This window comes from Ascaphus truei, chromosome 6, assembly GCF_040206685.1.
Source record: "Ascaphus truei isolate aAscTru1 chromosome 6, aAscTru1.hap1, whole genome shotgun sequence".
Classification (NCBI taxonomy): Eukaryota; Metazoa; Chordata; class Amphibia; order Anura; family Ascaphidae; genus Ascaphus; species Ascaphus truei.
Genome location: NC_134488.1, coordinates 45,884,439 through 45,900,452, shown reverse-complemented (window position 1 = coordinate 45,900,452; position 16,014 = coordinate 45,884,439). Strand labels below are relative to the sequence as shown.

Genomic DNA, 16,014 nt, shown 5'->3' with positions numbered 1-16,014 from the left:
TGCTCCTTTCATTTGTCCTGGGCCCCATGATTTCTGTTGGCAGCCCTGGCTGTAACATTTGCCATATCTGTGCCTGAGCCCTTTGAAAAGCCTATTCTGTTAATAACATTCAATGCTGATTCCAAGCAAAACTGCCTAATGATGGACAGTGTTCCCTGCCACTTAGTACAGTACTGATGCAGCCACGAGTATCCGAACACTTGCCTGGGAAAATCTGTGGCAATCTCCCAGTAATGCTGTGACATTTCTGTGACATTTCTGCAGACAGACTAATGGCTCAAACTGAATGAGACTGCCAGGGACCCTCGCTGGGTTAATCCGATGAGCCATTAGTTTGTCTGCAGAAATGTCACAGAAATGTTGCAGCATTACTGGGAGATTGCCCCAGATTTTCAAAGGCAGGTGTTCAGATACTCGTTGCTGGATCTGTACATGCCCACTTTAGGTAACGGTGGCCCAGCCAAACAGAATAGTATTTTTTTTTTAAAAAGGTGTAGGAGTCTGACAAGATATGAATTGGTGTATGGTGTTTTTTACTTGTGTGAGCCTATTGCTTTGTTTTTATATATCCTGTATCACATTTTATTTATATTCTGTTTGTTAATAGTGCGCTAAGGCATTCCCCCCCCCCCTACCCCCCATTGTCTATCTTGCAAATAATGGGACCCTGTTACCCTATGCACTTATTATTGTATTTTTTAATTGTTCCCACTGTGTACATAATTATTTTAGAGAAATGTACTGTACATTGTCATTAGTATTAGTGACACACAGAAAAAAGATCAAATATCTTGGTAATTTTTTTAATTAAAAACGTACAGTACAGGCAGTCCTCGATTATCCGACACAATGCGTTACTCAAAATGGGGTCGGATAGGGAAGCGTCATAAAGCGAATCACATTTTCCCATAGGAACACTGTTTAAATGAAAGGTTCCCTTCCTGAAGGCATTTTTAACACTGAAATACACCAAATATTTTACGCAGGCAATCTGACGACTCCGGAGATTCCTTCCCCTTCTTGTCCCTCTCTCCCTTCTCCTGTTGCCCCTTCTACTCCTTCCCACTCCTCTCCATTGCCTTCTACCTTTCAGAAGAAGTCTCAGGGACCTCAGTAGCGTGAATTTTAGCTGGGACAGGGGAATGAGAGCAAAGGGCTCAACAGGCTCAGCAACAACAGGCTCAAAGGGGGTATAATGTGCAAGATCTGTCTTTAAATTTATGGATTGAGGCGTAGCATGGGTTAAAGCAAACACTGCATGAGAGTCAGAGAAAGGAGAGTTTGACTTAGAAACTGGAGGCATAGAAGGTTCCTCTTTTGGCTCCAGGACAGTAACATTGGCTTTGTGATTGCAAGAATACATCAAGGGTACCTCTAGAGGTTTACTAGCAGGTGTTAAAGCAGTCATAGCATCAGAGACAGAGAAAGGAGAACTAGAGTTAGGCTAAGGCCCCGCTCCCAGAGTCAGCGCACCCGCACTGCAGACAGGCGGTGCGCTGAGATACACAGACCGCGATATGCGGTCTGTAGGGAGCGGGAGCTGGAGCGGGAGGTGGGCGGGAGTGGGAGGTTTGACAGGGAGGGGGGGCGTGGCTTGAGCGAAGGGACCCGCTACTCCCCCCCCCTCCCTCCACGGGCTGCAGGAGGGACCCACTACTCTCCCCCCCCCTCCCTCCCTCCACGGGCTGCAGGAGGGACCCGCTACTCTCCCCCCCCCTCCCTCCCTCCACGGGCTGCAGGAGGGACCCGCTACTCTCCTCCCCCCCCTCCCTCCCTCCCTCCACGGACTCGGGCTGGAGCTGGAGCTGCTGAAGGTAAAGTTTAAACACACACACACGCAGGCACTCATACATACACACACACACACACACACACACACACACACACACACACACACACACACACACACACACACACACACACACACACACACACACACACACACACACACACGCAGGCAGGCACTCATACATACACACATACACACACACAGGCAGGCAGGCACTCACGCACTCATACACACACATACACACACACAGACAGGCACGCACGCACTCAGACACACACACAGACATTCACTCACCTGCTTTCATTCCACACTCCTCCTCGCTTCCCGAAGCCTCTCCTCCTCCCGAAGCCTCCCCTCCCCATTGGCTCACAGCCACACCACGTGGTGCGTCAACGCTAGGAAACACCATTCTCTTGTGTCTCCTAGCTGCTGACGCGCCACAGCGTGTAGTCAGCTGTGCCACCAGGGGGGACCGGGACCGGCTCGCGAGGATTCCCCTGCTGGTGGGGAACTCGCGACATAGCCGCCCGCGCCAACGAGCTCAGCGGGACCGAGGCCTTAGAAACTAGAGACATAGAAAGTTCATCCTTGGGCTTTAGAGATTAAAAATCTTTTGGGAGTTCCCAGGAGAGGGGGGTACCCCCAAGGGTTTAGTAACAGGACTAGAAGTGCAAGGGGACTGCCTTGCAATTGTATTGTATTGTATGTCTTTATTTATATAGCGCCATTAATGTACATAGCGCTTCACAGTAGTAATACATGTGGTAATCGAATAAATAACAGATAATATAAATAACAGATCATGGGAATAAGTGCTTTAGACAAACATAACATTAAGGAAGAGGAGTCCATGCCCCGAGGAGCTTACAATCTAATTGGTAGGTAGGGAGAACGTACAGAGACAGGAGGAGGGAGTTCTGGTAAGTGCGTCTGCAGGGGGCCAAGCTTTATGTATCATGTGTTCAGAATATCCACAGTGCTATTCATATGCTTCTTTAAGTTCTTTAAGCAAGTGTGTCTTAAGGTGGGTCTTAAAGGTGGATAGAGAGGGTGCTAGTCGGGTACTGAGGGGAAGGGCATTCCAGAGGTGTGGGGCAGTCAGTGAAAAAGGTTTAAGGCGGGAGAGGGCTTTAGATAAAAAGGGGGTAGAAAGAAGACATCCTTGAGCAGAACGCAAGAGTCGGGATGGTGCATAGCGAGAAATTAGGGCTGAGATGTAAGGAGGGGCAGAAGAGTGTAAAGCTTTAAAAGTGAGGAGGAGAATGGAGTGTGAGATGCGGGATTTGATTGGAAGCCAGGAGAGGGATTTCAGGAGGGGAGATGCTGAGACAGATCTAGGAAAGAGTAGAGATTTTCTGGCAGCAGCATTTAGGATAGATTGTAGGGGAGACAGGTGAGAGGCAGGAAGGCCGGACAGCAGGAGGTTACAGTAATCAAGACGGGAGAGAATGAGGGCCTGAGTCAGAGTTTTAGCAGTCGAGCAACAGAGGAAAGGGCGTATCTTTGTTATATTGCGGAGGAAAAAGCGACAAGTTTTAGAAATGTTTTGAATGTGAGGGGCGAATGTGAGAGAGGAGTCGAGTGTGACCCCTAGGCAGCGTGCTTGGGCTACTGGGTGGATGATCGTAGTTCCAACAGTAATGTGGAAGGAGGTAGTAGGGCCATGTTTGGGAGGTAGTATGAAGAGCTCTGTTTTAGCCATGTTGAGTTTAAGGCGACAGGGCCATCCAGGATGATATAGCAGAGAGACATTCAGAAACTTTGGTTTGTATAGCAGGTGTAAGGTCAGGTGTTGAAAAGTATATTTGTGTGTCGTCAGCATAGAGGTGATATTTAAACCCAAAAGATGTTATTAGGTCACCTAGAGAGAGTGTGTACAGAGAAAAGAGAAGAGGTCCCAGGACAGAGCCCTGGGGTACCCCCACAGAGAGATCAATAGAGGAGGAGGTGTTAGCAGAAGAGACACTGAAAGTACAATGGGAGAGGTAGGATGAGATCCAGGATAGAGCTTTGTTCCGAATACCAAGAGTATGGAGAATGTGAAGGAGAAGAGGGTGGTCCACGGTGTCAAATGCTGCAGAGAGGTCGAGTAATATGAGCAGAGTGTAATGACCTCTGTCTTTGGCAGCATGGAGATCATCAGTTATTTTAGTGAGGGCTGTTTCCGTGGAGTGAGCAGTGCGGAAGCCAGATTGTAGAGGGTCTAGGAGAGAATAGGTGTTGAGAAAATGGAGCAAGCGAGAGAATGCAAGACGTTCAAGGAGTTTAGAGGCAAAAGGCAGGAGGGAGACAGGTCGATAGTTAGAAAGACAGGTAGGGTCAAGCTTGCTGTTTTTGAGTAATGGTATGACTGTTGCATGTTTGAAGGAGGATGGAAAGGTTCCAGAGCAGAGGGAGGAGTTAAAAATTTGTGTGAGCGTAGGGATTATACACTGGCGACACACTTTATTCGAGCTCGGCTAGTCCCACGAATTCGGGTATACCCGGGTGTATTGAGGTTTGTGACTGTTTTCTGCCCAAGTGCATTGGGTTATTTTCCAGGCAGGGATTGAAGCATTTTATTCCCGCTGGCTGCAATACTGCACAGTATATATATATACTGCATTACAATTCATGAATTTATGCCATCTGGTAGACACGCGAAGCATTGCAGCCTATTAAATCCTAATCATTATCATTTAACAGATCAGCCGCCCGTCAGCCAGGCATGAACCCAGGCTGGGAAGGCAAACGCAACGGGGCTTGTCAGAGGTGAGGAGCGGCGCATTCCAGGTATCTGCCAGGTACATACTGGGTATTTGCTCGAATAAAGTGTGTCGGTGCAGTAGTAGGAGCAAGAGGTTTTAGGAGATGGGAGAGAATGGGGTCAAGAGGGCAAGTGGTAGAGGGAGAAGTGGCGATCAATAGCGACACATCCTCCTCTGAGACAGTGGAAAAAGAGTCAAGGATGGCAGGAGGAGAGTTAGGAAGAGGTGTAGGATGGGAAGAAGAAACAGAGGGGATGTTCTGACGTATGGATTCCACCTTTTCCTTAAAATAGTCAGCAAAGTCCTGAGCGGAGATAGAGGAAGGAGAGGCAGCTGAGGGTGGTTTGAGTAGAGTATCAAAGACAGAGAACAGTCGGCGTGGGTTAGACTTGTGCATGTTGATTAGTGCAGAAAAGTAGGCTTGTTTAGCTTGCGAGAGGGCAGAGTTGAAACAGGATAGCATAAATTTGTAGTGAAGGAAGTCTGCGAGAGTGTGAGACTTCCTCCAGAGGCGTTCAGAGAAACGAGTGGAGGAACGCAGCATGCGTGTGTGGGAATTTAGCCAGGGTCTAGGGTTAGAAGGGCGAGTGCGGCAGAGAGAAAGTGGGGCATGTAGATCAAGAGAGGAGGACAAGACAGAGTTGTAGTTCCTGACCAGGTTGTCGGGGTCTGTAGCAGAGCTGAGAGAGGAGAGGGAGGAGCGTAAAGTGGACTCAAAGTCAGGTAAGTGAATAGAGCGCAGGTTTCTGCAGAACCGGGGTGTAGATGGAGGTGGAGAAGGGGAGAAGCGAGATAGAGAGAATGAGATGAGATGATGGTCAGAGAGAGGAAAAGGGGAAATGGAGAAATCGGAGAGAGAGAAGTTCTTAGTGAAAACCAGGTCTAAGTAGTGGCCATCCTTGTGGGTGCTGGCTGCAGTCCACTGTTGAAGGCCAAAAGAAGAGGTTAGAGAAAGAAAGCGGGAAGCCCAAGGGAGAGAGGGGTCATCAATGTGGCAATTGAAGTCCCCAAGGAGAAGAACAGGGGAGTCTGAGGAGACGAAGAAAGAGAGCCAGGATTCAAAGTGAGAGAGAAAGGCAGAAGGGGGATGAGTAGAGGTAGGTGGGCGATAGATGACCGCCACATGAACAGGGAGAGGAGAGAAAATCTGGACAGTGTGAGCCTCAAAGGATGGAAAAGCAAGAGAGGGAGGAATAGGAAGGGTTCGGTAACGACAGAGGAGAGCAGGAGCCCCACGCCTCCACCCCTGCCATCAGTGCGCGGAGTGTGGGAGAAGGAAAGGTCACCGTAGGAGAGGGCAGCTTCCAGAGCAGAGTCAGACTGAGTGAGCCAGGTCTCAGTTATTGCAAAGAGAAGCAAGGAGTGAGAGAGAAGTCATGCACAGAGAGGAACTTGTTAGAGAGGGAGCGAGCATTCCAAAGGGCACAGGAGAAAGGGAGAGAGGAGGGAGGGTGGCAGGGGATGGGTATGAGGTTGGAGGGGTTGACACCAGAAGGAGTAGAGGTGCAGTTGGCAGGCGAGGACGAGCGCAATTGCGTAGCTGGCGAGAAGGGGGTCCCGCTCTTTTATGAACAGATCCGTAGATAGGGCAGGCTTATGGAGAATTCTTATAGCCTGGGCCAGCTCTTCAAACATGTTTTCAGAGGTCAGGGGGAACCAGCAGGAGGAGCCATGGATGTCAGGGTCTGTTTTAACTCTTTAAGGCGCTGGACTGTAGTTAGGAACCCTACACTGTACTGTCTTTCAAACTGGGTCAAGCCTTCTAATAGGTACTAGTTTTCAGACATCGGCAGGCTTTCAAACAGGTACTGGTTTTCAGCCAGAGACAGTCTTTCAGAAAAGGTCAGACCTAAACCCACCTCAGCAGGGTCCATGTTTGTGAGGCTGAGCATACTGTAACGATCATGCTCACCACAAACTGGGACTGAAACACTGGACTGAGGTGGGGAAGTGAATACACCGACCTTAGGCTATAGAGTCAGGTCCGGAGTGCGGATTCCGTGGTCAGACATAGCCGGTCAGGGTTGGAGACGGCAGGGTAATCCGTACACAAGCCGGGGTCAGGGCTGGAGAGGGCAGGGTTAACAATATCCAAGATGGGGTTCAGCAACAGGAAGACAGGTGCATAGCATTTCAGCGTAGAAGCTGTCTCGTAGGAATGGCCTCTGCGTGAAGAACGAGAGCGGCCCATAATGAAGGCCTCTGCAAGGGAGAAATGCAGACAGGCTTCAGGAACATTGATGCAGGTCTCTGCACGAGGAATATGCAGACAGGCAACAGGAACAACGAAACTTAAGGCTAAGACGGAGTTGTTAGTGGCAAACACTTACATCCAATGAGAACTTGGTTTATGCTCAGCAACTTCCTGGAGGAAAGGCAGCAGCTAAATAGCATAGGAAGCCAATCAGGCCAGAGCTGCACAGGAGGCAGCAAGAAGCAGGTGATACCTGATTGCAGGTATAGGGAGGGCTTGAGGTAAAGATGAGTTCCAGCCAAACCCAGGAGCGGAACCTTACAGAGAGCTGCTGAGTTCAAGCGAAAGTGGATGATGATTTCACCCTCACTCAGCCCCTTTAAAATAGTACTGTCACGGTACAATCGTTGGCGGGGCACCATCTCCCTGCCAACTATTTGCACCTTCTCTGCCATGTCTGCATGTCTCTCCCCTGTCTCTTTTGTCTCCCCCTCCCTCCAGTCTCCCCACTCCCCCTGTCTCCCTTCTCGCCCCCGTTCTCACCTACCCCCTTTCTCCCCTGTATCCCCGTGTCCCTTGTCTGCCCAATCTCCCCTGTCTCAACTCCCCTCTCTCTCCAACAAAGCAAGGATTCACCTCATATGCAGTTGAAACAGTCCCTCCATCTCCAAATCTGCCATCTCTACCACAAACTAGCTATGACATTGGCTTTGTTGAAGTAGGTATGTAATGAAGGCACCTGACTTCAAATAATGATTGCTGTGAATAAAATGAACGAATGAAACAATATCCTCCATGTGTTTTTTGAACCAATGAATATCAGTTGTGTAGGATGCCATAATCGTTATAACCTGATATTTATAGAAGATTTTACCTACCTATTCGTAAACCTTGGTTACACAATGCAAATCAGATGATTCTAATGCCATGATCTATCACGTCCCTAACAGTAACACATTTATGTGCCAATTTGTGGTTAGTGATAATTGTTAGGCAATCTTGGAAGCAGTTTCACCAGAAATTGACCCCCCCAAAAAAATCTAAGCAACAATGGCCCGCTACTTTGGATCTCCAGAGTTACACAGAATGAAGGATTGATTGAAAGGGCAATCCAGTCATTTTATTGACCCTGGGAATGGTGATTTTGGTGATTGATGATACAGAAATAATATATTGAATATGTTAACCATTATTGTTAAATGTAATAAATGACATGTAATAAGCTTCTGGCTTCCCCTGCCAGGCCCAGTACAGATGTCCCTGTACTCTCCCCCTGTCAGCTTCTGGCTTCATTTTTTATCGTGGGATTACAAATGTCCCATTCGGGCGTAAAAGCTCACAGCTTAGTGAATCGCCCCCACTGACCTTCAAGTGGATTCATTTGATCCAAATCCCTGTGTCCACTATTCTTGTGACTTTGGACAAGGTACAGTATTAATTATTTCAAAATACTCCAGTATTTAAGTCTCCCATCTGCAAAACCAGGGAAACAAATGCCCCTGATTTACTTTTAACTGTGGTCATATTCCTTGGTAAATAAGCTTTAATTACTTGCTCTGGTTTCGCAGCTGAGAGAATATCGTGATGAAATCCTCTAAGGTACGTTTGCATTTGCGACTGGAGTGTATTTCAAAGCAGTCAATCTGGGTAACATTATATTTTCCTCAGCCATAGAGTATAGTCATATAATGAATATTAATATTTACAGATACAAAATAAACCATTAATATGTGAACGTTCACAGTTAATATCAGAGGTTAAAATATCACTACTTTCTGCATATATACAAACTTCTTCTTGTTAAAAATGGCAAGCTTTATTTGATTGAAAAAGGTTTTCTCACTTTAGATCATAAATATTGTACAAATAATTTTAGAATATATTTCTGCTCTATAAAATCGTGAAACTCCCCTGTACGTTTTTTATTTCTAACTTTAATTGCCTCTCTCCCCCTTTCCCTTACCTGCTGCTCCCTCTTCGTAATGCAGTTCTTGTGCTGTACCTGTAAGTTCAGCGTATTCACCTGTACTCCCCAGGGAGGTGCTGTATGCAAAGCGTGCTTAATGGGAGGACGATATACAGTGCAGTGTGTATCCAGAAAGGGACATCTAGAGTATTCCCTGTACAGCTTATTATGGAAACATGCACATATGGTATATATCAGGGGTTCTCAACTCCAGCCCTCAAGACCCCCCAACAGGTCAGGTTTCCTGATATCACTACAGACATGTGGAAAAAGGTTTTGTGGTCAGACAAGACTTTTTTTAAATGTATTTTTAACTTTTTGGTCTAAATTCCAAGTGTTATGTCTGATGCAAGCCCAACACTAGTGTTGTACAGAATCCTGATGTTTGCCGGGTACCGGGTATAAGGGACAATTTACAGGCTGGGTACCCGGGACGGGTAGCATTGGCTTACCTGCAGCCGGTGGCGGAGGGTGAGGAAGACCTCAGTGTAATCTCCCCTCATATAACAGGGTTCAGTTTTACCTCCTCCCCATATAATAGTGTTCAGTGTAACCTCCTCCCCATATAACAGGGTTCAGTGTAACCTCCTCCCCATATAACAGGGTTCAGTGTAACCTCCTCCCCATATAATAGGGTTCAGCGTAACCTCCCCATATAACAGGGTTCAGTTTAACCCACTCCCCATATAACAGGGTTCAGTGTAACCCACTCCCCATATAACAGTGTTCAGTTTAACCTCTTCACCATATAACAGGGTTCAGTGTAACCTCCTCCCCATATAACAGGGTTCAGTGTAACCTCCTCCCCATATAACAGGGATCAGTGTAACCTCCTCTCCATATAACAGGGTTCAGTTTAACCCACTCCCCATATAACAGGGTTCAGTTTAACCCACTCCCCATATAACAGTGTTCAGTTTAACCTCTTCACCATATAACAGGGTTCAGTGTAACCTCCTCCCCATATAACAGGGTTCAGTGTAACCTCCTCCCCATATAACAGGGTTCAGTGTAACCTCCTCCCCATATAACAGGGATCAGTGTAACCTCCTCTCCATATAACAGGGTTCAGTTTAACCCACTCCCCATATAACAGGGTTCAGTTTAACCTCCTCATATAACAGGGTTCAGTTTAACCACCCCCTCATATAACAGTGTTCAGTGTAACCCACTCCCCATATAACAGTGTTCAGTGTAACCTCCTTTACCTTGTTGCAGTCAGTGTAGGGATCTGCCTATGAGACTTACCTTGGCGTTTGGTGGCAGGCTTGGGCATTATTTGATCAAAGAATGTAACTAAAAGTCTCCTTTATCTCATAGATTTGCACATCATGTATATATATTTATTTCCCACTAGCTGATATACCCGGCGTTGCCCGGGATTGAATGGTCCCGCTCCCCCTCTCTGTCCACTCACCCCCTATCTCTGCTCCCCATTACCCTCTCTCTGTGGGTGGGTGAGTTATTGACTGGATGGGTGAGATAGTGACTGGGTGAGTTAGTGACTGGGCGGGTGAGTTAGTCAGCTAGTGAGTGAGCGGGTGAGTTAGCGGGCGAGCGAGTGAGCGGGCGGGTGAGTTAGTGAGGGCAGGTAAGTGAGTTAGTGAGTGGGGTCTCTCAGCTAGTGAGTGGGTGGGTGGGTGATTTAGTGAGTGGGTGGGTGAGTTAGTGAGTGGGTGAGTTAGTGACTGGGTGGGTGAGTGAGTTAGTGGGTGGGTGAGTTAGTGGGTGGGTGAGTTAGTGACTGGGTGGGTGAGTGAGATAGTGGGTGAGTGAGTGAGTGAGTTAGTGGGTGAGTTAGTGACTGGGTGGGTGAGTTAGTGACTGGGTGGGTGGGTGACTGGGTGAGGGAGTTAGTGACTGGGTGGGTGAGTGAGTTAGTGATTGGGTGGGTGAGTTAGTGACTGGGTGGGTGAGTTAGTGACTGTGTTGAGTTAGTGGGTGAGTGAGTTAGTGACTGGGTGGGTTAGTGACTGGGTGGGTGAGTGAGTTAGTGAGTGGGTGAGTTAGTGACTTGAGTTAGTGACTGGGTGGGTGGGTGAGTTAGTGACTGGGTAGGTGAGTTAGTGACTGGGTGGATGGGTGAGTTAGTGACTGGGTGGGTGAGTTAGTGACTGGGTGGGTGGGTGAGTGAGTTAGTGACTAGGTGGGTGGGTGAGTTAGTGACTGGGTGGGTGGGTGACTTGAGTGAGTTAGTGACTGGGTGGGTGAGTTAGTGACTGGGTGGATGATTTAGTGACTGGGTGGTGAGTTAGTGACAGGGTGGGTGAGTTAGTGACAGGGTGGGTGAGTTAGTGAGTGAGTTAGTGACTGGGTGTGTGAGTTAGTGACTGGCTGGGTGAGTTAGTGACAGGGTGGGTGGGTGAGTTAGTGACTGGGTGGGTGGGTGACTGGGTGAGTGAGTTAGTGACTGGGTGGTTGAGTTAGTGACTGGGTGGGTTAGTGACTGTGTGGTTGAGTTAGTGACTGGGTGGTTGAGTTAGTGGGTGGGTGGGTGAGTTAGTGGGTGGGTGGGTGAGTTATTGACTGGGTGGGTGAGTTAGTGACTGAGTGGGTGGTGAGTTAGGGACTGGGTGGGTGTTGTTAGTGACTGGGTGGGTGGGTGGGTGAGTTAGTGACTGGGTGGGTGAGTTAGTGACTGGGCGGGTGGGTGAGTTAGTGACTGGGTGGGTGGGTGTTAGTGGGTGGGTGGGTGAGTTAGTGACTGGGTGGGTAGTTGAGTGAGTTAGTGACTGGGTGGGTGAGTTAGTGACTGGGTGGGTGAGTGAGTTAGTGACTGGGTGGGTGAGTAGTGATTGACTGTGTGAGTTAGTGACTGGGTGGGTGAGTGAGTTAGTGGGTGGGTGAGTTAGTGACTGGGTGGGTGGGTGAGTTAGTGACTTGCGTGGGTGGGTGAGTTAGTGACTTTGAGTTAGTGACTTGGTTGGGTGAGTTAGTGACTGGGTGGGTGGTGAGTTAGTGACTGGGTGGGTGTTGTTAGTGACTGGGTGGGTGGGTGAGTTAGTGACTGGGTGGGTGAGTTAGTGATTGGGTGGGTGGGTGAGTTAGTGACTGGGTGGGTGGGTGGGTGAGTTAGTGACTGGGTTGGTGGGTGAGTTAGTGACTGGGTGGGTAGTTGAGTGAGTTAGTGACTGGGTGGGTGAGTTAGTGACTGGGTGGGTGAGTGAGTTAGTGACTGGGTGGGTGAGTAGTGAGTGACTGTGTGAGTTAGTGACTGGGTGGGTGAGTGAGTTAGTGGGTGGGTGAGTTAGTGACTGGGTGAGTGGGTGAGTTAGTGACTTGCGTGAGTGGGTGAGTTAGTGACTTTGAGTTAGTGACTTGGGTGGGTGAGTGAGTTAGTGACTTGGGTGGGGGGGGGGGGTGAGTGACTGGTGGGTGGGTGACTGGGTGGGTGAGTTAGTGACTGGGTGGGTGAGTTAGTGACTAGGTGGGTGAGTTAGTGACTGGGTGGGTGAGTTAGTGACTGGGTGGGTGAGTTAGTGACTGGGTGGGTGAGTTAGTGACTGGGTGGGTGGGTGACTGGGTGGGTGGGTGAATTAGTGACTGTGTGGGTGAGTTAGTGACTGTGTGGGTGAGTTAGTGACTGGGTGGGTGAGTTAGTGACTGGGTGGGTGAGTTTGACTTGGTGGGTGGGTGAGTTAGTGACTGGGTGTGTGTGTGTTAGTGACTGGGTGGGTGTTAGTGACTGGGTGGGTGGCTGAGTTAGTGACTGGGTAGGTGGGTGAGTGACTGAGTGGGTGAGTTAGTGAGTTAGTGACTGGGTGAGTGAGTTAGTGACTGGGTGGGGGGGTGAGTGACTGGTGGGTGGGTGAGTGACTGGGTGAGTTAGTGACTGGGTGGGTGAGTTAGTGACTAGGTGGGTGAGTTAGTGACTGGGTGGGTGAGTTAGTGACTGGGTGGGTGAGTTAGTGACTGGGTGGGTGAGTTAGTGACTGGGTGAGTGGGTGACTGGGTGGGTGGGTGAATTAGTGACTGTGTGGGTGAGTTAGTGACTGTGTGGGTGAGTTAGTGACTGGGTGGGTGAGTTAGTGACTTGGTGGGTGAGTTAGTGACTGGGTGGGTGAGTTTGACTGGGTGGGTGGGTGAGTTAGTGACTGGGTGTGTGTGTGTTAGTGACTGGGTGGGTGTGTTAGTGACTGGGTGGGTGGCTGAGTTAGTGACTGGGTGGGTGGGTGAGTGACTGAGTGGGTGAGTTAGTGACTGGGTGGGTGGGTTAATGACTTGGTGGGTGGTTAGTTAGTGACTTGGTGGGTGGTGAGATTGACTGGGTGAGTTAGTGACTGGGTGGGTGTGTGGGTTAGTGACTGGGTGGGTGGGTGTTAGTGACTGGGTGGATGGGTGAGTTAGTGGGTGAGTTAGTGGTTGGGTGAGTTAGTGACTGGGTGGGTGGTTGAGTGAGTTAGTTAGTGGGTGAGTTAGTGACTGTGTGGGTGAGTGAGTTAGTGAATGGGTGGGTGAGTAGTGAGTGACTGGGTGAGTTAGTGACTGGGTGGGTGGTTGAGTGAGTTAGTGACTGGGTGGGTGAGTGCATTAGTGACTGGGTGTGTGGGTGACTGGGTGGGTGGGTGAGGAGTGAGTGGGTGGGTGAGGAGTGAGTGGGTGCGTGAGGAGTGAGTGAGTGGGTGGGTGAGTGACTGGGTGACATTTCCCCCTCCCCTCATAGCAGAGGTGGCAGCCTGATGATAGCAGGCGGGCCGGCATTCCCCCCCCTTCATCCCCAATATGTAATGCGACGGGGGAGGGAGGGGGTGTGGGAGGCACGGGGGATGTGTGGGAGGCACGGAGGGGTGTGGGAGGCACAGGGGGGTGTGTGGGAGGCACGGGGGGTGTGTGGGAGGCACAGGGGTGTGTGTGGGAGGCATGGGGGGGGTGTGGGAGGCACAGGGGGTGGGAGGCATGGGGGGGGGAGGGAGGCACGGGGGGGTGGGAGGCACGGGGGGGTGGGAGGCACGGGGGTGTGTGAAGTGACGACAGTCAGCCCCGCTGCGGCCGCCACTGCTCTGCTCCCCCTCCGGTATGTTAAGGGCGTGGCGAGGTGTGTATCAGGAGGTAAGGAGGCGGGAGAGGGTGGTGTGGCTGTGGCGCCCCTGAGGTCTGTGAGGTGAAGGGACCAGTGGCGGCGCCCAGTGGCAGGGAGGCAGCCACCATGATCGGGCACAAGGGACACACACACACACCTTACCTCTACTTCCGGGCGCGCGCAATCTTAGGCACTTGGCGCCGCGAGGGAGGAAGGGGGTCCTTCCGGGCGCCGCCTTCTTGGGCGCTCGGCGCCACGTGGCAGCTACAGCCTGTCCCCCCGCCGGGGAGGTGATGTGAGTGGAGCGCCGCCGGGGAGGTGATGTGAGTTGGAGGGAGGGAGGTGATGTGAGTGGAGCGCCACCGGGGAGGGAGGTGATGTGAGTTGGAGGGAGGTGATGTGAGTGGAGCGCCGACGGGGAGGTGATGTGAGTGGAGCGCCGCCGGGGAGGGAGGTGATGTGAGTTGGAGGGAGGTGATGTGAGTGGAGCGCCGCCAGGGAGGTGATGTGAGTGGAGCACCGGTGGGGAGGGAAGTGATGTGAGTTGGAGGGAGGGAGGTGATGTGAGTGGAGCGCCGGCGGGGAAGTGATGTGAGTGGAGGGTCGCCGGGGAGGTGATGTGAGTGGAGTGCTGCCGGGGAGGGAGGTGATGTGAGTGGAGCACCGCCGGGGAGGTGATGTGAGTGGAGCGCCACCAGGGAGGGAGGTGATGTGAGTTGGAGGGAGGTGATGTGAGTGGAGCACAGCCGGGGAGGTGATGTGAGTGGAGCGCCGCCGGGGAGGTGATGTGAGTGGAGTGCCGCCGGGGAGGGAGGTGATGTGAGTTGGAGGGAGGGAGGTGATGTGAGTGGAGCGCCGCCGGGGAGGTGATGTGAGTGGAGCGCCGCCGGGGAGGGAGGTGATGTGAGTTGGAGGGAGGTGATGTGAGTGGAGCGCCACCGGGAGGGGATGTGAGTGGAGCGCCGCCGGGGAGGGAGGTGATGTGAGTTGGAGGGAGGTGATGTGAGTGGAGCGCCGCCGGGGAGGTGATGTGAGTGGAGCGCCGCCGGGGAGGGAGGTAATGTGAGTTGGAGGGAGGGAGGTGATGTGAGTTGGAGGGAGGGAGGTGATGTGAGTGGAGCGCCGCCGTGGAGGTGATGTGAGTGGAGCGCCGCCGGGGAGGGAGGTGATGTGAATTGGAGGGAGGTGATGTGAGTGGAGCGCCGCCGGGGAGGGAGGTGAGTTGGAGGGAGGGAGAGGAGTTGGAGCGCCGGGGAGTGAGGGAGGTGAGCGTGATGGGGGGGACGACGTGTGTGTGTGTGTGTTTGTGTGGCCGAGGGGGAAGAGAGTGGCAGTTGGGTGACGTCAGACCCACCAATCTGATTGGCCAGAGGCTGAGGACCAATCAGATTCACCGCAGATAGCACTAACCATTCGATTTTATATATTAAGATATACTGTTATCGCATTAGGCAGAAGCGCAGGGATTTACTTTCCGTTTTTCAGTTTAACCTCCTCTTCATACAGATGCAGAGGCCGTTATTCGAACAAATCGCGAAATGGAATTTCGAGTTATGCCCTTGATCCCCACTGCTTTGTCTGGGCAGACTATAATGGCCCATCGGATTAACACAGCAGGGTCCCTGCTGTGTGAGTCCTGCCGAGGTCTGCCTCTCTGTAATAGAGGTGCAATAAGAGATAGGCTGAATCAGTCACTAACTGCACGCCTCTCACTAGCAATTGCGGGGGTTTTATTAAAATTCTAACATTACAGTAATGTAGCATGGGGTCTCCTGAGTTGATCAAAGTTGATTTCAGCCTCGGAGACCCCCTACTTCCTGAGTTACAGGCCCGTCGGGGGGGACCCATGGGTGTCTGGGGTCTTCGGGTGGTCCCCGCTGGTGTCTGGGGGTTCCCGGGTCATCCCCACAAGTGCCGCTGATGCCCTCTTGGCTGTATTTTCAATTTGAGCAAAGACACAAATTCTGTATGACAGGCGTGGTACAAGTTCCTTAAACATGACTAAAAAATGAACAGACGCACTGAATGTCACCTTAGAATGTTACTATTCTGGTTTGGGAGTGGGGAGCAAGTAAAATGTAAAAAAAATACCAAGTACCAATATATTGTGAAAACAAAACAAAGAACAGCGCACAACGCTCATCGTGAAATATATAAGTACAATTTTATAGTAAAAAAAGGTTCAAGGTTCTGCGTACATAAAACAGATAGGAAATAGGCACAGAATGAATACTGGTGTCTGTTACCACTCCAGACAGCTGGAACACGCAGGAACAGCAGGTTTGCGTCCACTTCAGG

The 16,014-nt window shown here is 50.8% G+C and overlaps 1 protein-coding gene across 1 annotated transcript in view; it reads right to left on the bottom strand.

Moving 5' to 3' along the window:
• The window catches only part of LOC142496968 (NXPE family member 1-like), a 39,992-nt gene extending 25,408 nt beyond the window's left edge, over positions 1 to 14,584 (bottom strand). The window contains exon 1 of the mRNA XM_075604112.1: positions 13,879 to 14,584. The gene's annotated coding sequence lies outside the window, so the exon portion shown is untranslated. The remainder of the gene's footprint in view (positions 1 to 13,878) is intronic.
• Positions 14,585 to 16,014: the final 1,430 nt, after the last annotated feature.